At 34.6% G+C, this 27,428-nt stretch overlaps 1 protein-coding gene across 1 annotated transcript in view; it reads left to right on the top strand.

Moving 5' to 3' along the window:
- rsrc1 (arginine/serine-rich coiled-coil 1) overlaps nucleotides 1-27,428 on the top strand; it is a 474,039-nt gene that overhangs the window by 85,043 nt on the left and 361,568 nt on the right. The gene's annotated exons all lie outside the window — the stretch shown is intronic.

Raw genomic sequence — 27,428 nt, forward strand, 5'->3', positions numbered from 1 at the left:
ATAACTTAGACCTAGTTAGCAACTATAAGTTATTATTGTTTTGTTTCAGTTTACATTAAAATATCTAATGATCATATAATTCTATACATATACATGAAATGTCCTCTAAAGCTATGTTGTTTTTTTTCCTTTAGCAAATGCAAGATGCAAGTTTAAGTAACTTTTTTTTTTAAACACATAGAGGTTAAGACAAAGTTTGTTGAGGTTCACAGAGCGCTCGGTCAACTTCTTAACAGTTTGTTTAACTTGACAATATTGTCTAGTGCATTAGAGGACACCTACTCATTACTGATTAAGGCAGGTTTGAGTTTTTTTGGTACGTAAGTAGTTGTTTAGAATTTGAGATGAAAAAGTACACTGCTGGAAGAAAAATACAAAACACTGCAGTTTTTTTTTCTTTTTTAAATTTTATTGATTTTATTGTAATCATTCCATACAAATAGATGAATTTTTACAAAAAATAGGATTGAAAACAAATCAACCTCCACCCCTGAGAAAGAGAGCATGGCCAACGGAATTAAACTTAAAAATAGTAAAAATAAATAAATTGATGAGTTTAATAAGCAGATATAGATAAATGCCACCTTCTGTCTTTGGTCTTTCTAGGGTCGCTCTTTGGATACGTGGATGTTTTAAGTTCCAAATAAATGTTTGAATCTAAGTGCTTAAATAATGATTTATTGATGTATATTGGAATGTTTTGAAATAATAATATTACTGAAGGCAACACTTTCTCCATCCTTATAGCTATGACTTTGGAGAATATCTTAACGTCATAAGTGAAATTGGTCTGTATGATGCATATTGTAATTTTGTTTAGGAAAGACGGTGATTAATGCTTGGCGAAAAGTTTGAGATAGAATTTGATTGTGTTTAGCTTCTGTAAATGTTGCTAATAAGAGGGGAGCAAACAGATGGAGAATTTCTTGTAAAATTCGACAGGTTAGCCATCAGGGCCTGCTGCTTTCACGCTCTGAAGTGACTTTATAGTATCTTGTAATTCTGATAGCGCCAGAGGTTTTTCCCGTTTCTCTGCAATAAAAGTATCTACTTGTGGTATTTGTAATTTATCCAGAAATGCATTAGATTGTGTGTTGTCTTCTTTTAACTCAGTAGAAAATAAGGATTTATAGTAGTCTCTAAATGTGTACATTATAGTTTTATGGTCAATGATTTTATCTCCGTTCGTGTTGGTGATTTCTGGGATTGTATTGTGAACTTCTTGCTTGTGGATTTGTTGAGCTAAGAGCTTATTAGCTTTCTCTCCGTGTTCATAGTAATGATGTCTTGATTTATAAATGAGTTGTTCAGTTTCTTTGGTTGTTAAGAGGTTGAGCTCTGAATGCAGAGCCGGTCTTTTCCTATGAAGAGCCTCGCTTGAACACCTGGCGTGTTCTTGATCTATTCTAATAATTTTGCTGGTTAGCTTTGATACCTTCTTGGTTTCTAATTTATTTCTGTGGGAAAGATATGAAATAATCTGACCCCTTAAGAAGGCCTTTAGAGTTTCCCAGAGTATTCCGGCAGGGACCTCTGAGGATGTATTTGTCTCTAGGAAGAAACTGATTTGTTTTGATATAAATTCTGTACAGTTCTCATCTGTTAATAGTAGTGGGGTAAGACGCCATCTGTGAGATGAGTATGTGGGGCATAATGATTTCAGCTCCAAGATCAGAGGGGCATGGTCAGAAATAACGATAGTGTTGTACTTGCAAGATTTAATCGTAGGCAAGAAGTTATTATCTATAAAGAAATAATCAATTCTTGAGTAGCAATGATGCACTGGTGAGTAGAAGAAATATGTTCTTGAGTTTGGGTTTAGAAACTCCCAGGGGTCTGATAAGTTGTAGTCCGTTAAAAACAATGTAATTGTCTTTGCAGTGTTAGGTCTCCTGTCACAGGGGAAAGACATTTATCTAAGAGTGGATTTAAAACACAATTAAAGTCCCCAGCCATTATAATTTTATGAGTGTTCACATTGGGAATAGATGCAAATACATTTTGCATGAATTCCCTATCATCAGGATTGGGTGCATAAACATTTATCAGAATCACTTTACAGTTAAATAAGTTGCCCATGACAATCACATATCTCCCTTCAGGATAGTACATCTGATGCTACGAGTGAGACTGTTCTATATATAAGAATTCCCACACCTCTAGTTTTCTTTGTAAAGCTGGAATGGAACATTTGTCCAGTCCAGTCTTATTGCAGCTGGAATTGATCTTTACTTAACAAGTGGGTCTCCTGTAAAAATACTATTTTAACATTTAGACCTGTTAAGTAAGAGACTACATTCTTTCTCTTTAATTCGTGATTCAGGCCTTTGACATTCCAGCACACAAAGTTAACTGTCCCATCATGGATACATTGATTCTGAATTTTTGATGTCATTTTGTAGTCTTAACTGGAAGTGAGACAGCTTTAACCTTAATTTCAAATTTTCCCACAAGTTATTGCCATGCAGGCTATTGTTAAGTTGGAAGTTATAATTATAAGGAGAACAAGTATAAATGAGATATCGCTTGCTCTCTTTCTCTCCCCCTTATCCTCCCACCCCATTTTGCCTCCCCACGTGAGGCTGGACCTCACTTCACAGTCCCAGGCCTCTGACATACCTAGAGATAGAGCACGTCCAAAACAAAAAAAGCATATAATATAATCTTCAACAATCTTGAAATATTAAGACAGTAAACCCAGGGGATGGTGTTAAAAAGTGGCCCTGGATAAGCACAGTAAACCCTAATGCAATAATAACAATAACAATAAACCAAGGGTATGATGTTAAACAGTCTCCTTTAGAATAGTTTAAAAAAAAAAAAAAGAACTTAATTTCTTCCACACATATGCGTGTAATTGTAATTAAAACATAAACAAAAAGTGGCCGAGAAGAAAAAAGGATGTATAATTATAGTACCCGTGTCATTGCAAGCAGATCAGACAGCAGGTAATATCTTCTTGCCATACCATGACAGGATGCGACTCACTATCGTATTTTAAAAAAGCGTCAGGATCAGCTTTCTTAATTCCTTTTCTGCTTACTCCGTGGAGGAGACGATGTGATATTTGTGTCTGAGAAGTGCCATTACATTAAGCTTAAAATGTAATCTCTTTAAGTGGACAATTAAAGTCCTAGGTTTAGAGGTATTTGATCCATGTATGCGATAAGCTGCTGCTATCTTGGTATCTGATTTAAAGTCCTCTCCAATTATTTTTGAGAATAGTTCAGCTATGTGTTTAACTGGGTTTGGACTTTCACAATTCTCAGGTAGACCTTCGATTCTAATGTTATTCCTTCTGCATCCATTTTCCAGAGCCGCATTTCTTTAAAGACTGCATCAAAGCGATTATATATACGTTTTCCCAAGTCTTTATATTCTTGCCGCATCTCTTGCAGCTCCAGCCGCAGCTTCTCGTTTGTCTTGAGCAAGCCATTTATTTCTTTCTTCATATTTTTCTGAATGTCTTTCTTGAGCTCACTTATGGCCGTGGCCATTGTTGTGATCATTTCCTTCAGTTCGGACAAATCGTTTTGGCTTTTATGCTCCGTGGGTGAAGTAGCAACCCCAGTTACAGCCGATGCTTCCGGCTCGCGAAGAGTAGTTGAATGCGCGGACTGCAAGGCCATCTCTAGTTTCAAGTGATCTTCTGGTATCGGTGAGCTTTCGTGACCTGCATCACTTGCACCTTCACTCCCATGTTTGCTCTTGACTGGAGATGATGCAGTGGAGCTGGGTCCTGGGAAGTCTGTGCTTTCGCCTGCCTATTTCAGGTCAGTCTCTGAAAGGCCGTACCTTGCACTTGGGCCTGCAGTTTCTTTAGTGTATTGTGAAAGCAATAACACTTATGAATTCAATCAGCCATGCTTAGTCAGCAACATCAATCTGCATAATTAAATAGTTAGTGGTTTTAGCCTTAGGTTTAATCAGTACATATTTTTTCTTGAGACAATGTGAATATTCTCTATAAAGAGCAAAAAGTAATTTGGAAATTGAAGGAGAAAACTGCAAAACTAATACTAGGCAAGGTCAAATCAAGAATTTGGAAAGTAAAATACTAAATTCAATGCTAAAAGAAAGCCTAGCAAATAGCATCATTTGTAATGTAACACATAAACAAATTATACTGAGCATCTGGACAGAGAGAGACTGAAAGAGGAGGCAGAATTTAAAAGTTAAAAGCCTTCCTGAACAGATGAGTTTTAAGTTGTTTTTTAAACAAAGGAATATAGTACGCTGATCTAATTAATTTAGGGAGTTTATTTCAAAATTTGGGTGCTATACACTTAAAGGCCATGACACCCTTAGAGTGCAGGTTAGTATGTTGCACAAGATTGTCAGAATTAGAGGACCTTAGTTGGAGAACAGGAGCATAGTGATGGAGAAGGTCACATGTAGTTTAGTGTGAGACCATTTAAAGCTTTATAAGTTAATAATAGAATTTTATATTCTATCGTGTAAGACACAGGGAGCCAATGGAGCCGAAGCAGGATGGGTGTTATATGCTTGCTGTTGCTGATTTGTGTTAGGACTCTTGCTATAAGATTAGAAGTGGCACCTGCCAGTATAGTAATCGATGCGGGATGTGATAAAAGCATGAATAACCTGAAAGACTCAGCAAGGAAGAAGGCACCGCTCCAGTGCTATCATAAATAAGGCCAGAATGCAGTTTGCAATGGCACATGGAGACAAAGATCTTACCTTTTGGAGAAACGTCCTCTGGTCTGATGAATCCAAGATTGAACTATGTAGCCATAATGACCATTGTTATGTTTGGAGAAAAAAGAGTGAAACTTGCAAACCAAAGAACACCATCCCAACCATCAAGCATGGAGCATCATGTTGTGGAAGTGTTTTGCTTCAGGAGGGACTAGTGCACCTCACAAAATAGATGGTATTATGAGGAATAAAAGTTATCATCCAAAAAATTACTTAAGTAAGAGTAAAAAAGTATTTGCTGAAAAGACTAATCAAGTACTGAGTAACTTTGATCATAATACATTATTTATTTTTTAGAAATGTAATAAGACAGACAAAAATATAAAATAATGGGCAAATTCTGCTATTTCCAAATAGTAAAATAAAAAATGAGTAAAAATAAATAACATCTTTACAAAATAAAGATGCACAAATAACACAAAGTTCCAAATCAGTTTTTCACAACAATGCTTTTGAAGCCAATACCTACAGTTGGTAACGTGTATGTTTGAACAGTGCAAACTACTTACAGTGACAAGATATACTGTATACTGACAGTATAATACTACATATTCACTTGCCCTCCAAATAGCCAAAATGTCTCACTTTACCTTGACTGTTTGTGTCTGTGCATGTTTGGTTAAAAAATGCTTTTTCTTCACTCAGTGAAGTGATGGTTAAGCTTCAGTCGGAGTTGGCTCTCATTTTTCATGTACAGTGGAACCTTGGATTGCAAGTAACTTGGTTTGTGAGTCTTTTGCAAGATGAGCTAAAATTTGTAATAAATTTTGACTTGTATTGCAAGACCTCGCTTGTTAATTTAGTAGTCCGTATATGCTTTGTCTGCCGAGCGTCACATGATCACAGCTGAGCTGATGGTGGTTCTCTCTCTCGCTGCGGGATTGTGGGCAATTGTCATTCGGCATGCCTCACTCAACATCCATACAAGTGTATACTGTTTACTACAGCATTGTGACCACGTGTATGTGCTGTGACGTGTGTGTCCCCATCTTGCACCCAAAAACACGAAGCTGAGTCTCAGTACAATACATCTTTATTCAGCTTAAAACAGGAACAGCGTGGTTATTTATTGTAGCGGGATCTGCCACTCTCCTATACACAGACACAGCAGTCAGGCAGGGTCATGCTCAGGTTAGTGGCCAAGTAATACTGTGCCCTGCGCATTTATAGTGGTCCTTGTTCCTTTTACCACCCATCAACGGCAGGTGCTTATATCATGACCGCATTCTTTTCGGATTTGCTTTTACGCGAACTGCTATAGCGCTGGGTGCCTGTGGTTCCTTCGGGACGCTCTACCACGTGTCGTCCCGTTGGGTGAAATCCTACAAGAGTTTAGAAACTCACTCACACCAGCCATGATTCTTTTCAAAGGTAAAGTGCAGGTTAATTTGTTTATGTATTTTTACTTTATATTTTGTATTAATCATTTTTATATGAATAGTTTTGGGTTGTGGAACGAATCATACGAGTTATTCTAATGGGGAAATTCGCTTTGATATACGAGTGCTTTGGATTGCAAGCACGTTTCCAGAACGAATAATGCTCGCAAACCGAGGTTCCACTTGTATTCTTTCTTTCCCTGTCCGCTGTCTGTGAGGAGTTTGTGCCGCTATGCCGCCACAGTTTGTGTGTGTTCATATGACTGCATGGCTACGTCTGATTTGTGAAATAGTACCATGTGATTATTGTTGTTACGTCTGATAGGTGAAATGGAGTCGTGATTATTGTTGCTACGTCTGATTGGTGAAACGGATTCTTGTAATTATTATTGCTACATCTGATTGGTGAAACAGTCATGCAGTAGATCCACTGGCGGCTTCTCTCTGGCAAAAATATAGCGTATCTAATTAAAAAAAAGGTAACGATTCGAGTGTTGCCCAATGTAGCGGAGTAAGAGTAACAATTCTTCTTCACAAATGTACTCAAGTAAAAGTAAAAAGTATGGTACAGTAAAACTACTCTTAGAAGTACAATTTTTAAAAAAAATTACTCAAGTAAATGTAATGGAGTAAATGTAACTCGTTACTACCTACCTCTTGCTATCATGTATTAATGTTTTTTTAATTAATGACATTTACTGAACCCCTGCTAATCTTTAGGATGTCTTGGGGTCTTTGGTTACTTCATATTAAATCTTTTGATTTGTTTTGTGTCTATATGGTTTTGAGAGAGGGTGTCGGATTGGAGTTAAATAAGATGTGCCATTGTTTCTCTGAAGGGGTTTTTAGCTCATTAATTGTGATGAGATGCTGAAAGTCTGACATAAGAATTAATGGAATCTGATTTACAATATAACTTAAACATGCTTCCCCAATTATGGAGTTAGAATTATTGATTGTCTTGTATTCATTTTTGGCAGGAACACGAATAGTATTTCGTGTTTCCCTGCATTTACTCCATTTATAGCCATTCTGTTTTATTGTTTTTAGGTATTTCTGCATTTATGTAATTCATTTTTGTAATTGCTTTTCATATTTGATCATTTTCAGTTTATTTAAATTATTTTGCATTTTGGCACACTGCCATTTTCTTTTCCTTATAGATTCAAGTTTTTCAGCTGAATTGCTTGTGTTTTTTGTATTTGTTGCTACAATGTAAAGTTGCATCTTGTAATGTCACTGGCAAGCATTGCACATCCCCTCCTGTCCAAGATTCTGGGTATGTGGTAACTTTGTGAAAAGATTTAGAAAGTTTTTCTTTTGACTACTTGGGCCAGTATTTTAGCATGTTACTTTTGGCTTCGTTTTTAGTTAACATACTGGTTTAGGTGCATTATTGTTTTGACTCTAGTCTGTTTCTAATCATTAATCTCAACATTATCCATCTCATGGTCTGTTCTACTTCTTTTTTTCTGTGTTCCTTCAGTACAGATTTCTTTGAAACAGACTCGTTCTTATTTTTTTTTTTTATTGATGGTATAACTCATGGTGTTAGCAGCAGATTGAATTGAAAAGTGTACAGTAGCATTATCTCTAACTAAATACAAGTAAGTGTTATTTGGTTTATGCTTTGTGAATCAGAGACTTAGAGATAATAACCAAAATAAAAAAAGTATTCATTGATTAATTGGAAAAACGTATGACTAGCCAAGTCAGTCTCTTCATTTCTGTTCAGATACACTTAATTCTCATTTGCTGAAAATGAAACCAAAAAAGAAACCTTTAAAAATAGTATAGAAAGACATAAAAGAGTATTTTAAAGGAAGAATTTATGAGGCTGGTAATGCTACACATTCACAGAGTCAGTCAGTTTATTGCATGCAGAGGTTATGCATCCTTTTATGGTACTTCAAATTAATTTGTTTCAGTATTTATGCTAATCTGAGTGTGGTGATTAAATGCAAAAATTACTTTTGTTCTCTAGTGGTAAAGCATACATGCATAATTATATCCCGGATTAAAGGTCACATTTTATACATTTATTTCATATGCATTTTTTTTACTCCATATTGCATGGTTATATAGAAAATGTAACAGTTTGACCTCACTGTCAGAATACGTATAGGTCACTATACACTATTCTCCTATGTAAAATCATCCTTTATAACTGCAGTAACCATTTTGTTTGCATCACGTAATTATTCTAAATATTAATGATGTTTTATGAATATCTGCTTTTAATATCTTTAAACATAATTATATAATGATAAAAATATTTCATACTAATATTAAATAATTATCAGAAAATTCAAACTGCTCAATTATAATATTATGACAAATGCTTTAATTAGGATCAATACACCCTTTTGAAGCTTGCACCACATTATTACTATTATTACAGTACTTATTATCTGGCTGATGCCTTTATTCATGGTGACGAGTAACAATTAAGAGATGCAATTGGTTACATTTCTTTTTTTCATGTTTTTGATAGAAATTGATTTATTTTTTATTTAAAATATTTTTTATTAAATTGATTTAGAAATATATCCAAGGCATTACTATTATGTATGGTGGCTAACATTGCTTGAAATTACTGATTTTTAATGTATTATTCACATATAGTTGGAAAGCACCATTTTCAACATGAATTCCTTCAGTATCCTAATGGTAAACTCCCTTAGCTTGTCCTTAATTAGTCAAGTGGTAATGCTAATTGGTTATTAGAAAACATTTGTAATTGCATTAGTACCACTGAAACCTGATTTCCTCTTCACTTGTATTACAAGGTATTGGCACTACTAAAGCTCCGTTCTGGGTTCAAAAATGGACAAAATCAAAACAGCTTTAATTAAGAAACATGTCAGTCCTTTGTGTTTTTATTTTCTTTATTTATTTTGCAATTTTGCGGGCTATTTCATGGGACAGATTGCCAACAAGTTGAAGATTTCATACAAAAGTGTCTGTTACAGTCTTGAGAGAAGATGGTGAACTGAATCAAACCATAATAGAAAAAGAGGATAAGAACAGCAGAATGTGTACTTTGAAAAGCAAATACCTTACAGGTCCTCAATTCTCTTCTTCATTAAATACATGGCAAATAACAGTGTCGTCTGCAACAGAGACAAGATGAATCTGGGATTCTGAGCATAATTACACTATTCCAGTCATTTTTATCCAATGTCTTTGTTCTTTTGCCCATTTTAACCTTTTTTATATTTTCCAGTTTCACATATGGCTTCTTCTTTGAAACTCTGCCTATAAGGCCATTATCCCAGATTCATCTTTTCCATGTTACAGGTGACACTGGTAAATTGGCATGTACAACCCCATTTTCAAAAAAGTTGGAACGCTCTGTGGTATTTGGCATGTATAACCCCATTTCCAATAAAGATAGAACACTCTGTAAAATGTAAATAAAAACAGAATGCAATGATTTGCAAGGCAAAGTCTCTCATAAGTAAAGATGAGGTTCAACAATCTGTAAACAAAAAATTGTGGAATAATTCAGAATAATATTCCTCAACATAAAATTGTGAAGACTTTGTATATCTCATTATCTACAGTACATAATACAGGGGTGTGAAAAACTATTTGCCCCCTTCCTGATTTCTTATTCTTTTGCATGTTTGTCACACAAAATGTTTCTGATCATCAAAAACATTTAACCATTAGTCAAATATAACACAAGTAAACACAAAATGCAGTTTTTAAATGATGGTTTTTATTATTTAGGGAGAAAAAAAAATCCACACCTACATGGCCCTGTGTGAAAAAGTAATTTCCCCCTGAACCTAATAACTGGTTGGGCCACCCTTAGCAGCAATAACTGCAATCAAGCGTTTCCGATAACTTGCAATGAGTCTTTTACAGCGCTCTGGAGGAATTTTGGCCCACTCATCTTTGCAGAATTGTTGTAATTCAGCTTTATTTGAGGGTTTTCTAGCATGAACCGCCTTTTTAAGGTCATGCCATAGCATCTCAATTGGATTCAGGTCAGGACTTTGACTAGGTCACTCCAAAGTCTTCATTTTGTTTTTCTTCAGCCATTCAGAGGTGGATTTGCTGGTGTGTTTTGGGTCATTGTCCTGTTGCAGCACCCAAGATCACTTCAGCTTGAGTTGACGAACAGATGGCCGGACATTCTCCTTCAGGATTTTTTGGTAGACAGTAGAATTCATGGTTCCATCTATCACAGCTAGCCTTCCAGGTCCTGAAGCAGCAAAACAACCCCAGACCATCACACTACCACCACCATATTTTACTGTTGGTATGATGTTCTTTTCTGAAATGCTGTGTTCCTTTTACGCCAGATGTAATGGGACATTTGCCTTCCAAAAAGTTAAACTTTTGTCTCATCAGTCCACATGGTATTTTCCCCAAAAGTCTTGGCAATCATTGAGATGTTTCTTAGCAAAATTGAGACAAGCCCTAATGTTCTTTTTGCTTAACAGTGGTTTGCGTCTTGGAAATCTGCCATGCAGGCCGTTTTGCCCAGTCTCTTTCTTATGGTGGAGTCGTGAACACTGACCTTAATTGAGGCAAGTGAGGCCTGCAGTTCTTTAGACGTTGTCCTGGGGTCATTTGTGACCTCTCGGATGAGTCGTCTCTGCGCTCTTGGGGTTATTTTGGTCGGCCGGCCACTCCTGGGAAGGTTCACCACTGTTCCATGTTTTTGCCATTTGTGGATAATGGCTCTCACTGTGGTTCTCTGGAGTCCCAAAGCTTTAGAAATGGCTTTATAACCTTTACCAGACTGATAGATCTCAATTACTTCTGTTCTCATTTGTTCCTGAATTTCTTTGGATCTTGGCATGATGTCTCGCTTTTGAGGTGCTTTTGGTCTACTTCTCTGTGTCAGGCAGCTCCTATTTAAGTGATTTCTTGATTGAAACAGGTGTGGTAGTAATCAGGCCTGGGGGTGGCTACGGAAATTGAACTCAGGTGTGATACACCACAGTTAGGTTATTTTTTAACAAGGGGGCAATTACTTTTTCACACAGGGCCATGTAGGTTTGGATTTTTTTTCTCCCTAAATAATAAAAACCATCATTTAAAAACTGCATCTTGTGTTATATTTGACTAATGGTTAAATGTGTTTGATGATCAGAAACATTTTGTGTGACAAACATGCAAAAGAATAAGAAATCAGGAAGGGGCAAATAGTTTTTCACACCACTGTATAAAAAGATTCTGAGAATGTGGCGAAATATCGTTGTGCATGGGAGAAGGCCAAGAATCAATACTGGGGGCGCGTGATGTTGGGCCCTTGGGCCGCACTGCATTAAAAACGAGCATGATTCTGTTATGGAAATCACTGCATGGGCTCAGAAACACTTCCAGAAATCAATGTCTCTGAACACAGTTCGCTGTGCCATCTAAAGAAGCGAGTTAAACCTCTATCATGCAAAGAAGAAACCATATGTGAACATGATCCAGAAATGCCGTTGTCTTCTCTGGGCCAATGCTCATTTAAAATGGACTGAGGCAAAGCGAAAAACTGTTCTGTGGTCAGACTTCTCAAAATTTGAAGTTCTTTTTGAAAAACATAAATTCCATGTCCTCTAGCCTAAAGTGGAGAGGGATCATCTAGCGTGTTATGAGCGCTTAGTTCAAAAATCTGCATCTCTGATGGAATGGAAGTGCATTAGTGCCTATGGAATTGGCATCTTGCACATCTGGAAAGGCACTATCAATGCTGAAAGATGCATACAGATTTTAGAGCAACATATAACCCATCCAGATGACATGTTTTTCAGGGAAGGCTTTGCATATTTCAGCAAGACAATGCTAAACTGCATACTGCATCCATTACAACGTAATGGCTTTGTGGTAGAAGAGTCCAGGTGCTTAACTAGCCTGCCTGCAGTCAAGCCCTTTCGTCAGTTGAAAACATTTGGCGGCTCATGAAATGAAAAAAACAACAAAGAAGATCCAGGACTCTTGAGCAGTTGGAATCATATATTGGGCAAGAATGGAAAAACATACCTCTGCCAGAAGTTCAGCAACTGGTTTCCTCAGGTCCCAGACATTCATAGACTGTTGTTAAAAGAAAAGGGGATGCTACACAGTGGTAAAAATGTCCCTGTCTCAACTTTTTGAGATGTGTTGCTGACATCAAATTCGAAATTATCTTATTTTTTTTCTTAAAATGGATCATTTTCTTAGTTTAAGCATTTGGTATGTTTTCTGTGTAATGTTGTGATTAAAATATGAGCAAATCATTGCATTCCTTTTGTTTTTCTTACATTTTACAGAGTGTCCTAACGTTTTTGGAATTGTATTTGAAGAAGACTTTTGTTTCTCAAACTACAGATTCTGATGTCCTTATCCTCTAATCCAGTTGTCTATCTCAAACTTTACCGCTGTTTTTCTATATTGGTTAGATCCAGTTTGCCCTCTTCTCTCAAGACAGTAATAGACAACTTTGTGTACTGTATAATCTTCAGATTCTTGGCAATTGGTCACATTAAAGAGCCTTCATTCAAAAAAAAAAAAACCCACAAAAAATAAGCAATAAACAGATTTTTTTTGTGAGAAGAGGTTTCATTTTGGCCGTTTTTGAATCCAGAATTGAACTTCAGGAATATCAGTACCTTGCAACACAAGTAAACAGAATAACAGGTTTCAGTGCTTTTAATGTAATTAGAAAGGTTTCTCTAATGACCAATTAACTTGTAAACATGAGTAATTAAGGATAAGCTAAAAGAGTTTACTCTTAGGACTTTGAAGGAATTGCTACTGAAATTGGTCATTGCAGCCTTATGTGAATAAAAGATTAAAAACGTCAGTCATTTCTAGCAGTGATAGCCAATAGAAACACTAGTAATGCTGTGGCTATATTTTAAATCAATTTAAAAGAATCTAGATAAAAAGATATGAATTTCTATCAAAAACCTGAAAATTTCTGGTTGACCCCAAACTATTAAACAAAATTATATTTAATATGTTTAATATATTCCCAATTCTTTTTAGCAGAATTTGTAGAGATCCTCTAGGTTGGTGGGATGCTGCCTCTGGACATCAGTTATCAAATAGTGCCACAGATTCTCAGTAGGGTAAAGATTAGGGCTTTGACTTGGCCATTCCTAAATATTCACCTTTCTGTTTTTGGGCCAACCCAGCCTTGCTTTTGCATTATGCTTAGGGCGATTGTCATGTTGAAAGATAAATCTTTTCCTGAGCTGTAGGTTCATGGCAGACTAACAAGTTTTCGTGCAATATTGTGTGAAATTTGTGTGCATCCATTGTCCGTTTAACTCCTAAAACATCCCCATAGCATGATGCTGCCCCTACCATATTTCACTGTAGGTATGGTGTTACTTGAGGCATGGACAGTGTTAGTTTTATGCCACACATACCTCTTTGAAGTCTGCCCAAAATGTTCTGTTTTGGTTTTATCTGACCATAACACCTTTTCCCACTTCTTAACTGTGTCTTTCTAGTGCTTGTAGCAAATAACGTATGTGCTTTTATGTGGACCTTCTTAAGGAATGGCTTCTTTCTTACTGCCTTCCTGTAGATGCTTATTTTATGGAGAGTTCTTGAAATTGTGGAACCATGCACCCAGAGTCCATTTTCAGTCAAATATTACAGTTTTAGCCATTAAGTCACACTTATTGCAGCTAAAAATGGCAGGTTGTAAAGTATGAGTTTCAACTGTTTGCCTGTTGTCTATTACAGTATGCTAAATTCAAAGCTAAAACTGTTCTATATATGCACAATTATAACTAAAAACATATGTTAATGTCATACCCTTAACAGCCATTTTATGCAGAAATTCAATGAAACACATTTTTAGATTCCTCTGAATTCTCAAATAATATTTTGAGTAATGCATAGTGTTCAAACAATGTGTAGGCGATCCCCAAAAAACAGTATAGAATACAGTAATCCCTCCTCAATCGCGGGGGTTGCTTTCCAGAAGGTGAAAATCCGCGAAGTAGAAACCATATGTTTGTATGGTTATTTTTGTATATTTTAAGCCCTTATAAACTCTCCAATCAACATTATTAGAGCCCTCTAGACATGAAATAACACCCTTTAGTCAAAAGTTTAAACTGTGCTCCATGACAAGACAGAGATGACAGTTCTTTCTCACAATTAAAAGAATGCAAACATATCTTTCTCTTCAAAGGATTGCGTGTCAGGAGCAGAGAACGTCAGAGAGAGAGAGAGCGCGAGAGAAAAGCAAACAATCAAAAAATCAATACATGCTTTTGGGCTTTTAAGTATGCCGAAGCAGCGGATAAAGCGGCATTTTTTAGAGGAGCGCCCGTATCCTCTAGGCAAACAGCCTCTGTGCAAACAGACCCTCTGCTCACACCCCCTCCGTCAGGCGCAGAGAATGTCAGAGAGATTGAGAGAGACAGAGAAAAGCAAACAATCAAGCACCACGCGGGAAGCATATCGTATATCATTGAGGAGTTTTATTCAATATGTAATACATGCTCTGATTGGGTAGCTTCTAAGCCATCTGCCAATAGCGTCCCTTGTATGAAATCAACTGGGCAAACAAACTGAGGAAGCATGTACCATAAATTAAAAGACCCATTGTCCGCAGAAATCTGCGAACCAGCAAAAATCTGTGATATATATTTAGATATGCTTACATTTAAAATCCGCGATGGAGTGAAGCCGCGAAAGTCGAAGCGCAATATAGCAAGGGATCACTGTACTTTCAACAAATGCCTAACTCTGCCTAGTTATTTTTAAAAAATGTAGTCAAGCAAAATCTACACAGAAATTATTAGCTGTTAAAGAAGCATTTATCTTACTGAGATTACTCATAATATATATTTTGTTGTGCTTATGTAATATACAGTATTATATTCATACTACTGTCAGCTTAGCATGCAAGTCAATTTTCATGTTCTTAAATATGTATATACATTGTATAAAAAAAATATATAAAAATTCATTATCATACATTACCAAACAACGCTAAAGGTTTTTAGGTTAAAAGTGATTGTTACAATGAATGTTAAAATTATTTGTATAATCTGTGATATAAGTTATCTTGCTAAAATGCAGACATACATTTGGAAGTATGGTTAAAAACGTGTTTACCAAATACAGCGAGTGCCTCTATGTTTTAAAGTGTAATTATATCCATCTCTTTTCAATATTTTATATAACTCTTCATTGCAAACTGTGTTATGGCGATAATGTCATTAACATTGCAAATCTGTGCAAATTAACCAATAAACTGCACATTTAAATCTTTTAGATGCATATAAAATACATTTGTAATTAATGGAATGGCTTGTTTATTTATAAAAGGGTGTAAGAGTCAGACATATATTATTAATCACAAGGACTAATAAAATATCTTGTTTAAACTGGTAAAGATGAAAAGAGTCCATGCAGGTTTCATGGATAGCATCAGGTCTTTATTGATTTTTGGTTCTGGTTGTTTTGCTGTCTTGTTTATATCTCAAGGAATATAAGCTTTCTGTTAAAGAAAATACATGTCAATGGTATGATTAAAAATAGAGAAGTTGTTTGTGTTTGTGTCATCCTCTTGTTCATTATACACAGCATTTTTGATTACTGGGGATGAATTTTCATTTATTTATATTTTTAAATATAGCTGAGGAATGAACACAAGAAGAAAAGCTCAAACATAAATAACACACGTAGAATCCATTTAACAGAGGAAGAATTTACATCAAATTACTCATTGCTGAAATTAAATTTATTCACCTTAAAAGAAAGTATGCCTAATGAAATTTTACTTGCACCCCATTTTGGCGGGCGGGAGATAAAAATTCATGTGTAAAACAGAAGCATGTCACTGTTGAAAAAATTGAAAGCAACAGCTTACTTTCTAAAAATGCGCACATGGCAATATCAAGAAATATTTCAGCTGAACCAAATTTAATAAATCATCCCATTTCCTAATTTGATCACATTAGATGGTGATGTGGAAGAAGCGTTTCAAATACCATCTCCTCATTAATATACATCAGTCTGGGGAATAGAATGGAATACTTATGCAGGGATGTCACTGTTACTGTTTCTTAGTTTACTAAGTGAAACAGGTTTATGTGATCCTGGGTGCTATTTGTCAATGTCTTGTTAAAATGGTTTGGGTCGAGTTATGGAGTCCAGAACGACGTTGGCTGATAAATCAAAAGTGGATTGAGTGGACAGGAGGCAGTGATTGATACCATGACAGGATATGAAGAAAGGAATCTTGATGCAAACATGCAAGATATAGAATATGGGGAGGAAAATGGCCCTGGAGTATGGATATTATTCAGAGAAATGAGAACAATAACGCTGGCATGAAAATATTGCTTGGAGAAGATTAGGACAGTTGCTGTTTGAATATATTGCTTGAAATCTTTTGTGTGAAATTATACTCTGAACCTAGCGTTTTAAAAATAATTGATATTTTTCTCAAAAACATTCAACTGAGGTTTATTTAAAGATAAATTATTCACTTTTTTATTTTTTACACAAGTGCATTTTTTTAACCTTATGCTGATTAATGAGTGTTGTAATTGGTAAAGGCAGAAGCCTAAAAGAGAAATCTCCAGCCCTACCAAATCATAAAAAGTCATTTATTATCTTGAACTGTGTTCCCATTATTTCTTTCACCATAATTTTGCAATTTTAGGTTTATTTTGAATGCAGCTTTATAGAAATTCAGTATACAGTATAGTATACTTTTTGATTTGTGAACATTTTTGTACATTGTATTTATTGTTTTTCACTTAAATTTCTGTTAAAATTTTAATTATATTAAACAATGCATTGCTAACATATCCAGAATGAAATGTAATAGTTTAATGTATCAAATTTGCTTGCATTATTGCAGCTTTAAATTATGTCTGTACTTATATACAGTATGCTTATGTATTTATGTATAAGTGTGTATATATAACATTTGTATGTGTTTGTGTGTGTGTGTATATGTATATATATATATATATATATATATATATATATAGGTATATATTGAATATCTATATACAGTTATATATTGAATGACATTTTGTGACTATCATTGCATTGTTGAAATATATACATATGTTTAGAAAGTGACATTTATGGCTTGAATACCAATTTGAATATTAGTTTTGATGATAAGTAATATTGCAAGGCATTAATAAATAGTGCACTACCACCATTCATAACAGATTTCAGAACTTAGTTTATGTACTGTATATTAATTTTAATAGGAACAACTCTGATACATTTAGATAGGCAAAACTAGAACATGCACAAAAACACGAAATATGAAATAGTAAAATAACCTGACATTTGCTTGTTTGCTTTCATAAACAACATGGCAGAGTCTGACTAATCTCTCTTCCTTTCTCGCCACTCAGGCACAATATGGGAAAATATTTTATTTTCTTCTCTTTTGCTATTGCTTACTGTTCTACCTTGGTGATGAGCTGCACTATGCTGTGCAAAAGCTGCAGATTCCATCATATGTTTTTAAGTTGTGCTAACCTTACAAAGATTTTAGAGATGCTTAAACGACACCCACCTTACATAAAAGCAATTGGTTACCTGGTTTTACTTGTATGGGGGCTGTGAAAATGACTTAAGTATTGCTGTGAAGACCAAAATTTTTTTTTCATACAACTCTGATAAATATTACTAGAGTAAAGTATTCAGTATTGTAAGGGCCATAATTAAGAAACCGAAAAAGGAGCCGCTGAGATCCTTGCTTAGATTGCTGTCATTCTCTATTGGGCATCTGGATATGTACTGTATTAATCATAAAGGTAACTAAGAAAGTAATGAATATCCTGACAAAAAGGAAATTGAGCACTTGGCTGAACAAGTAGAAAGTATCAAGAGGTCAACAAGGTTCACAACAATAAATATATTTTTGTGCTTGTTGCTTACATGGGTGCCAAGCATTTCTATCCCCTGGCAAGGTCAGATATTCACAGCTCAGTATATCAGTATAGTGATGCTTTTTATTATATAGGATATAAAAAATGGACATAAACCCAGTCAGATTCTTTAGGAGGGCCTGTTTCAGTATGCAGTAAAACTTTAGCATAAACAAAACAAAAAAAAAAATTCCACTAATCTTTAATACTAAAACAGAAAAAGGATGTATGCATATTTGAAATGAGGAAAACCTTTTTTTCTGTTAAATTTAGAAGTACTTGTTTTGATCTGTAAATTTATGCCTTGGTGTCTGGATGAAATTCATAACTGGGTAACTGATGTTTCTCAGAAGGATTGTAAGCAGCATACTTTTTGAGATGTGTGAAAACTTGTACGTAAAAAATGTATCCATTGTAGTTATCTATCTAATCAGATCAAAGTACTTTTTTTATTAGAATTTATTAAAGGGTTACAATGAAACAGTAAGCTTCACCTTAATCAGCCAAACTCCAAACAAATACTTTTTCATGCTGAAATACAGATTTGTTTAATTAATACAGCATGTTTTGCCAGAAATTATTAAAATATTTTAGTATCTCATTTCGACCAAAAACGTTGCTTAGTTATGTTAATGAAATACTATTTATCCAAAAATATATTAGAGATTTGAATCTTTTAATAGAGTATTTTTTTTACTTTCTCCATGAACAATTGCTCCCATTAAAAAAAATAAAATAAAATAAAAATGTGTGTGTGTATCTATATATATGTATATACATATATATACAGTATATGTATTTATGTATGTATGTGTATATATATATTTATACACACACACAATATAGATACATTCCTTAAAGGGTAATTATGGCTCCTCACCTTCTCAGTGGAGCATATAGATTATGTTACATTGACTAGACATTGAAAAGTCTTGAACAGCTGTATGGTAAGTCATAGCAAAAAAAAGATTACAAAAACAGCTTGAGTATAATACAGAAAAACCATTTGCACTCCATCAGTATATCAGTTAAATTAATGGCTGAAATATTTTTTGTGGTATCTGTACCAACATAAACAAGTTATATTGTAGCATAAACAGCAAGTGTTTAATTCTCCATTATATCTTTATCCTTCAAAAAAACTAAAACAAGATGGCTTATTTGGCAATGGCAATTTATTATATCTTCTGTGTTTGAGATTGTGCAATGAAAAGGAGAAACTGTTGGTCAGATACATTCATAGCTCAGAATTTTAGCTCTGCTATCAGCTGGATTAAAAGGATGTATGAAATGTATGCTGAAACATGTATTGTACAAATGTGTTTTAGGAAAACAGAAATAATGATCCTTATCAGAAATTGTGATTTTATTTTCTGATGCAAATTAACTACATTTCATGTCACAATTCACTCCATGTACTGGTTTCTCTAATGGTTGAATTATGTTTTGAAAGGTCCTTTATATTGATATTATTATTTTTTTTAGCAGATTAATGTTGACCAGCACCAAGTTATATCCCCTCTTCCTTTTTGGTGTAACAAATTTTACAAAAGAACTGATATTCTTTTTCTAGCTTGTGGAAAGTGCCAGTTGATCAGATTCAAGTGGGTACACTTAACCTCCATTAGAGCAATGGAAGTCTGAAAGTGGGTTTGGAAGGTTGAAAGGACTACAAATGGAAGAACAAGGTTTCCCCTCTGTGAAACAAGTCTGGTTAGAAATGAGCATTGTCAAAAGCTTTGTAGGATGGTTGGGGTGGTTTCAGTGAGTCTCATCATCTAAAACAGCATTTTTTTTCCTTGTGTACATTCAACCCAGCAGTGGCCACATTGGTAAAAACTTGGTTTTCTGATGTCGCTATAAAATTTAATTATATATTGTTCACCATATACTGTATAGTACATTGGGAATTGCCATAATCATGCTCATTTTCACATTTTTGATTTAAATATCATATAATAGCACACATAGAAATAAATGGCTAGTGATAAACGCATCTTAGGAAACCTTTTCTGGAAAAACCCAAAATAAACACACACAATTGTAAATTACATCAATTGCAAAGCTCCAGCTGTGTCTGTAAAATAGGTAGACCATATAGTCCTAGCCTCAGTCATCAGCATGTCCAGTTATACCTTTTCCTTTTTACATTCAGGGCACATTACAGCAGTAGGCACAAGCGCATCTATGGCCTCCATGTTTTTTCAATAGGTAAAACTTGCCTTTGGGGTCGTGTACACATGTAGTCAGAGCACCCATGTCATGGTATGTCAGTCAGACCCAACGTGCTCACACAGCTTGAGTTTAAACACAACTGGCGACTCTGTTGTGCTGTGCGAGCAGTTGTTTGCCCATGATTTCTAAAAAATCACACTGTACATACCCAGCATTACGACAAACATACATGAAAGGCCTGTGCATGTCTGCTACAACTCTGTGATGTCACGCTGGCCTAACAAAGAATCATGGAGTGCTTGGGAAAAAATGTTTACCTAAGTTGGCCACAAGGCAAATTTTCAGGAAAATATTAAATTATTATTATTATTAAAGCAAACACCGCATATTAGCTGTAAAAAAACATTTTGGAGAATGTCAATCAACAATATTAGTTCACAAGCTAGAGTTACGTACATTTCCTGGATAGCAGTGTAGAATGAGGGAAATATTGCATTGCCTCTGAAATAACTGGCTTTTTAAACTAATGTTCTTTAATTAAATGGAAGGTTAAAGGCTCAAAATGTATAGCTTTTTCAGCTGTCTGCTCTAAAACCAGGATTTTTCCCTCCACATTAAATGTTTGGTAATATTTATCTTATTTATATCAGTTGAACTAAGCATTTAGAACTGTGTCTACACTGCTGTAGGAAGTTGTGTCTGTGTAGATTTTCCTTCCACATCTCAAATACTTGTGTGGGTTAGCTGAAACAGCAACTTCAAATGTGTTTTGTATGAGTAAATGTGTACCCTGCGATTGACTAGTGTCCTGTCCAGAGTTGGCACTTACCGTGTACTCTATGCTGCTGGGATTGGCTCTGGTTCCTTAGACTTGGAGAAGCTGGTTCAGTAAATGAATTGATTGTTGAATTTTATTATTATTGTAAATACTGCACTGTGGTAAAGGTTCTTGATTATTATTTTGATGTGATACTTGGTAAAAGATGATTTTATCCAATGACTGCACAACCACAACCACTACTCCAGTCCCATGTTTGCACAGTTGGACCATGCTGTATCTCTGAATGATACAGTTAGCCTTTCTGTTCTACAGTGCCATCTATGAACGGCTGCCTAAAAAGGTTTGCTTGTGAGACCTCTGATTATATAAATGCTGGCTATTTTTGGTGCTCACAGAGGTTAAATTCAAGCGTTAAACAGATAGTCACAAACAATGTAAATAAAGAGAAAGGTAAAATATGTATTTCTAGAACTCTGGCAGATAGTTTATATTGAGAAGCCAGATCCATGGATTTTATTTGAGACGGCAGCACTTTTTCTATGTGTCAAGACTGCATCCAAGTTAGAAAACCTGTCAAATGTAGGGAAAATACTGTAATGTCAGTTACTACAGCTAACATTTTAATCAGAGGAAAGTTCTGTTTGTTGAAGAAATAAGCTTTGTGACTGAATTGAAAAAAAAGAATACAAATGAATCTCTCCTTCCCATTTTTTTTCTATTTAAGCTTCTTGAAGTTCTTCCAAATTAGGTTTTAAATGCCAATTAGGAGGTTGAATGTAGTAAAATAAAAGCAAATGCAATCAAAATGGCCTCACCTTATGGCTGGTTAGGCTTCTAAGGGAAAAATGGGACCTTTGCTCTGAGCTAAGCTTTGAGAAAAATATCTAGCTTAATGAACACATTAATTAGAACCATAACTATTTATAAGATGATAATTAGAAACGAAGCACAGTAAACTGAGTTTTTTTTTCGGGCAATTAATGGAGGATTAATTACTGGAGGTAATGAAGTGGATTTTTTAAATGCATTAAGGTGAAGTACAGAGATGTTGCAAGGCTTTGTGATCACCAGATAATTATTTTGGGCTGTTTGAGCTTATTTTATATGAGTTGGCTAATAAGCATCATTGCATCATTATATATACACTTAAAAAGACTTGCCACCAAAATGACTGCCTAATTATTTCTAATTGGCAAGACTCTGTATAGTGATTGAGCTGTTTGTTGCCATTTTAGCGTTCATTTAATAATCCTTAGGGCTATGTGATAAAGGGGAAAAGCTTGAGGTATGGGTTGGCCCTGGTTGGTGCCATTGATCAGTTTTGGTGGGCTACAATCCAAAATCTATTTGCTCACTCTGAGGTCAAAGCGTGAAGTAGATTAAGCCCAAGTTATGCTTTTTTGAAGCTACTTGACAGTGTTCATTTGCAATTACTGAAATAATTGTGTCTGTCGCCCTGTTTGGATTTCCATATGACATAATATTCTTTCATCTTTGATTTTTCTATGACATATTAGCACTGATGGGAGCAAAAATAATTCCGGTGCTGCTAAATTCCTGTCATTTACATTCCATGGTTTCTAGCACTGAGTACATGTTAGTTTAAACAACTACTTATATTTCAGCAATGTCGTTTGTGCTGTGCCTGATTGACGATGAGTGAAACTTTCTCACCCAAGGACACAGTTCTTTTTAGAGCTTTTAAGATTTTCTCAGAGGAATAGGTCATTAGGATTTAAGACGAAAGGAAAAGAGCACTCTAAGTCATTTGCACAATGTTGCCATTCGATTAAAGGTTTTTTTGGTTGCATAATCTTTGCTTATTGCCATTTTATTCCATTTATTCAAGGTCAGGTTTAAACTTGGGGGATAAAGTAGACAGTAAACAGTTTTATTTGAATGTGCTGTGTTTTTTCTACCCATTGTGTTTTACTTATTTTTACCTTTTAAAAATGTAAAGTTCCTCAATATTTTTTTTAATTACCTGACACATAAGCATCATTGACTTTAGTTGTTCCATAGCCCTAACTTTCTTATCATTATTTAGCAACATGCAAAATGACATCTTGTTAAGTGCATATCTTGAGGACCCTACAAAAGACAAGTTGTCTAGTTAAGCCATAATCAAAGCCATCTGTGAGACTGTGTCAATGTATAAATGTCATACCATTGGTTTAACAGAACAGCAGTAAAGCAAATTGTACGCTAATAAACCAAAAGGTCAGATATATCCTCCTAGTTAGAAAAATGTGTTTTTAATTATTTATGTAATAATTAAATATTTTAAAAATAAAAGCAAATGAATAGTGTGGTAGCTAATGGAAATGTAATTTGGAAGCTAACGCCCATTTTTGTTCTTAAATATTGTTGCTTATATCAGTTTTAGTTGATTAACTTTCAAAGTATAATTGATGTTAATCTGTTTTTTTTTTTCTTGTACAGTGTTTCAAGCCAGAAAGTAACAGTCATGTTTATTTCACTGTTTGTGTTTGGATGCTATATTTTTACCTTTACTTTACCAACAAGACTAAAAATCATATTGATTAATGCCCTTGTTGCTTATGTATTAATATAGGTATTATACAGAAGCTGTTTAATATTGTGCAATGTTTATTACAGAGCTCGGACATCTGGACTAGTAAAAATCAGCCTCACTGAAGATTTTCTTTTTTGGTTGTTTTTTAAACATGTGAACTACAATCATTGAGTTTTAAGCGAAGTTGCTACAAATGTTTTACTTTTCATAGAAAAAATACATTTATGATTGTATTTGTACTTTATGTTATGATTTCTTGCTCTATACCTTAGTCAAAAATGACCATATTCTGTACACTTTAATGCTATTATTCTTATTGTAAAGTGCTGACTTCATTTCCGTGGATCAGTGAAAATTAATAGTTTTTCATTTTATTAGCCTAATATTCCAGATGTAGTATACATTTAATTAAGTGTAGTTTCCTTTTGGGGATGGTATGTGTATCTGTTTTTTGTCGTGCATTCTTTCTAGTTTTACAGTTTTCCACATGTTTTCTTTCAGCATTTATGATTTTTCTTATACTAGAGTTGTGAGGTTTTAAATCACTTAAGCACACAGCATAACGGTCCACATTTAAACAATAAAATGCTGTTGAAGAAACTCTTTAGATCTTGTACCACTTCATAAATATACATTTATAAAAAAAAATATGTAGCCTAAGAGCACACCTGCTAATTAAAGACACATTTCTGAAACTTATTCTAAAATCCGCTTGTTTGTTCAGACTGTGGGTACTTGGAATACAGATGGCACTGGTGAAAGCAATTATGCAAAGCCAGCATCTGTTAAATTAAGTGCAACCAATTTTGATCCTCAATTTTAAAAATTTACTTGATTACCTGTGAAGAAATTTTCAAATTAGCACTTATTTGGTAGTAAGTCACAGTTGACCTGCAAAAGTATTTATAGATTTTTAAAGACTAAGCCAAGTACTAATGGAGTAAAAGTAATTTTCATGTTGTTTGCAAGATCTTTGTAAATCTGGGATAGGCATAATCCTACTATGTCACTATGAGAATGGGTCTGCCTCTGCTGAGTGATGCCAGGCGTCTGTCTCTTCACTGGAGTGAAGTCTTTAGACAACAGATTGGAAAGAAATGGTGTTTTTTGCAGACATTTGTTAACATATGGATTTATCTGGATCTAAGAACTCTTTGAAGATCTTTGAACTTGACTAAATTACTTAACCTTTAGCTTAATGTGTGGGTGCTGTGTCTGGTGCAAGTGTTCATAGCATCAGATTTCAGTTGGATTTATTTATTTTTTTAAAATGTACTTGACATATTAATAAATAGTTTAGTATTTTGCAAATATTTTAATAATTTTTCAAAATGTTTTGTAAACTTAATGTGAACAAATGTATACACGTAGTGCAATGTACTTATGAAATATTGAATTATTCATTTTATTTATATTTTATTTTAAAAATACTTTCTGCCATTATTTCAAAATGTCACCAGTACTAATTTAGGAAGGAAGTTTTTAAATTTCCTTTTTTAATTGGAATTTAAAAAACAGGTATTTGTGGATAGGCCAGATTAAAATTATATAACCGTGATGGTTGATATCTAATAGTAATAATAATAATATTAAACCTTTCACAATAATGTTTTACAACATATAGTAGGAAGTATCTCTTTAAAGAGATTATGCAGTTAGTGTTTATTAAGCTGAATGCAAAAAGTGTTCTTCTAAAAATTCTAAGTGGGACTGTTATATGTATTGTGGTGTTGACATGTGGTGTTGACAGTTTTAACTGAGAAAATGATGATGCTAAAATACTTTTAGTTTTAAATGATTGTGCGTGCATGTTTGCTTAACACCTACAGTGGTTTGAATAATTTTTTTAGTGCAACAGTCAAGTCTATATTGATATATTTTAAAATATATTTTAATAGATTAAAATTGAGTTGCACTATTGCTGTATTTAAATGATTCTTGTGTAAGCTAATTTAAGCGAAAAGAAGATTCAGTGTTTGTGTTAAATGATATAAAGGCATAATTTAGTGTGGTAAAATGCTACACTGTCTGCATTGTTTATTTTTGGTACAAGATCAGTGCCTATCAAAGTATTATAGGTCAGTTTTATTTTATCTTTAACTTTCCATACTGTGTATATTTTCAGTATTGCCTGATTTAGAGATAATGTTTTTGTCTTTGCCTGCAGCCATGCCAATATGATAGACTTACGGTATATTAGTGCATTAAAATGATAAAGAAAAAATTACATTATACAATACAATACAAAATTACAGGTCTGTCCTTGTTTACTCTACCTGAACTTAGAGGGAAATGTCATTTATTTGAAATCATTGTACCAGTGTCTGGATTAAAAAGTTGTCATTCAGATTGTATTTTGGTTTTGTAGAGAATAATTTAAGATTTATGCATCTATTCTAATTGTATAAAAAAAAATGGCTACTCATCTCTTTTATGGTACTGTTGCAGCTTTACAGGAAAGATTCATAATAAAAAAACTGTAAATATTACCATACAGCCATCATGTTTACAGGTTTTTGAGTTATATTGGTAAGCTCTTGGTCTATCCGTTGTCAACAGCTAACACAAATTGCTGATCTCTCAACAGCTGCCGCTTTTAAGTTAATTAGAAATGAATTCTGTATTATGTAATTTTTAATTATGTGAGAAGTTGCTGGCTTCTATGTCAGACAAGGACTAGAGTGTATATTTAACTTATTTAAACATTAAGCTGATATATAGTATTTTTGTTAAGTAGATATATAGGTATATTGTGTGTTTTCTTTTTTTAAAAATCTCAAGTTTCATTGTCGGTATTTCATTAGCTCAGTATTTCTCAGCCTCTGGATTACAACCCACTTTTCGGTCATAGGTTTCCACCTGTGGGTCGTGGTTGGCTGTTGTTTGTTCACAAGTGGGTTGTGGTGAATTACCTAAGCTATTAACAGTGCTGCACAATATTTTTCTAGATTTCTATGTGTTTCACAAAGAGGGGAACCCTACTCCCATTCTTCCAGTCACACTCATTTCAACCTTGAGCATTTCGATCATGCTCATTTCACCTAGGGGGAGTCACCTCAAAACTACCCCCTCAATTTACCAGTCACGTTCCTTTTACCAAGGAGGTGGTTTGCATTTGCTGCTAGTGGGTTGTCAATGCACCTAAAAAGACAAAACTGGGTCGCAGGGCCATAAAGGTTGAGAAACACTGCATGAAGACCATTATGAGAATACTATACTATACACTATGCTAGTGTACTGCCACTGGATATAAAACACTGATCCCTGTGCCTGGCAGTGTGTGCATGGCTACTTTTCATGCCTAACTAGCCATGAGCTCAACTACATCTGAAAACAAGTCTTAAAGCTTCTCTCCAATCCTTGTCAGAATGAGACCCCATTAAATTGTAATACTAATGAAAGATTTTTTTATGATTATTTACAAGGTGTTCCTTCTTTATGGAGGAACAAAGTGAAAAGCATCTGCACACATACATGGAAAGATGAAAGATGCTGTGTTGTGGCAGATCCAGTGTGTGCCACAAAATCGAAACTCTGAGAGCTCCAGGATCTACATTTTATTCACCTATTGTTAATGTGTGGCTATTTGTTGCATTTTGTTTGTGATGTTTTGTTTGTGTCTTTTGTTGCATGAGGCACGGTGGCACAGTGGTTAGCACTGCTATCTCACAGCTCAGATCACATTTTTGGGCACAATAATTGGTCTGTCATAGTTTGCAGACCCTTCCCTACCCCTCAGAGACACTTAAAAGACCATTTTCCCCATTGTAGTCCAGTTAAAAACTAGATCAGTACTTTTTTTCATGTTGAATGTTGTGGAGTTCAGTGACGTTTCAAACTCTGCAGGCTTTCCCCATTACTATTATTTGTCCAAACTACCATCCATTATAGAGCTGCTGGGTGCATGTGCCTATTCTAACTCTACTTAGCGCAGGACTGAATCTAACCTTGGCTGTGATACCAACCTTGCTTACATCCCC

This window comes from Polypterus senegalus, chromosome 1 (genome assembly GCF_016835505.1).
Source record: "Polypterus senegalus isolate Bchr_013 chromosome 1, ASM1683550v1, whole genome shotgun sequence".
Lineage (NCBI taxonomy): Eukaryota > Metazoa > Chordata > Cladistia > Polypteriformes > Polypteridae > Polypterus > Polypterus senegalus.